The sequence below is a fragment of the Corvus brachyrhynchos genome, unplaced genomic scaffold (assembly GCF_000691975.1).
Source record: "Corvus brachyrhynchos isolate BGI_N302 unplaced genomic scaffold, ASM69197v1 scaffold146, whole genome shotgun sequence".
NCBI lineage: Eukaryota > Metazoa > Chordata > Aves > Passeriformes > Corvidae > Corvus > Corvus brachyrhynchos.
The window spans coordinates 272,572-273,270 of record NW_008238960.1 but is presented as its reverse complement, the minus strand read 5'-3'; the positions used below and the strand labels follow the sequence as shown (position 1 = coordinate 273,270).

The window sequence follows — 699 nt, the reverse complement described above, 5'->3', positions numbered from 1 at the left end:
TACATCAGTTATTAATTCTAAATATGTCCTTAAGGCTTTAACTATCTGACTCCATAACAAGAATTTTAAAGTTCAGTCTCTGCTTGTGGAAGGACCATCCCAGTGTCTGCTTGCAGAAGGACCATCTGCCTCATAGTTGACATCTTGGTCATCATCAGAAGAGTCATTAGGCTGATGATCTACATTCTGGTCACCATTTGGATGGTTGGCGTTCTGATCATCATTGGAGGTTGCCTGTTCTGCCTCTGGTGCTGTAGGTCAGGGTGAACACATTTTAAAGGTAGCCACCGTACCCCAATATCTGTGGAAATGCAAGCATACCCACAACCCCAAACGATAAGCTCATGAGGGCCTTCCCACTGGTTAGTGAGTAAATTCCGCACCCAGATTTTTGCCCGGGGCAGCTGTCTCTCGCCTGCAGACTGCAATGAGAGACAATGATTCAGAATAACAGGATTATTTGAATTTTGTGGAACTGTAAGGTGATTAATTGTATACAAAGCTTTTGCTAGTTGGCTCCAGTAACCAAATTCAAAGATTCCTGTGAGAATTGTTGAAAGCCATGGTAACAGCTCTTAATTCAACTAACTCAGCAGAGTTGGACCTGGATTGGTGTGTTAATCAACCACTGCAAAGGCAGTGTAGGATACTGTGCGCCCTTACGCACAGTGACCCCTGCTAAAAATTTGTCCCAATCTG

At 43.8% G+C, this 699-nt stretch overlaps 1 protein-coding gene across 6 annotated transcripts in view; it reads left to right on the top strand.

Moving 5' to 3' along the window:
• Positions 1-699, top strand: part of PDE1C (phosphodiesterase 1C) — a 375,734-nt gene that overhangs the window by 163,974 nt on the left and 211,061 nt on the right. The gene's annotated exons all lie outside the window — the stretch shown is intronic.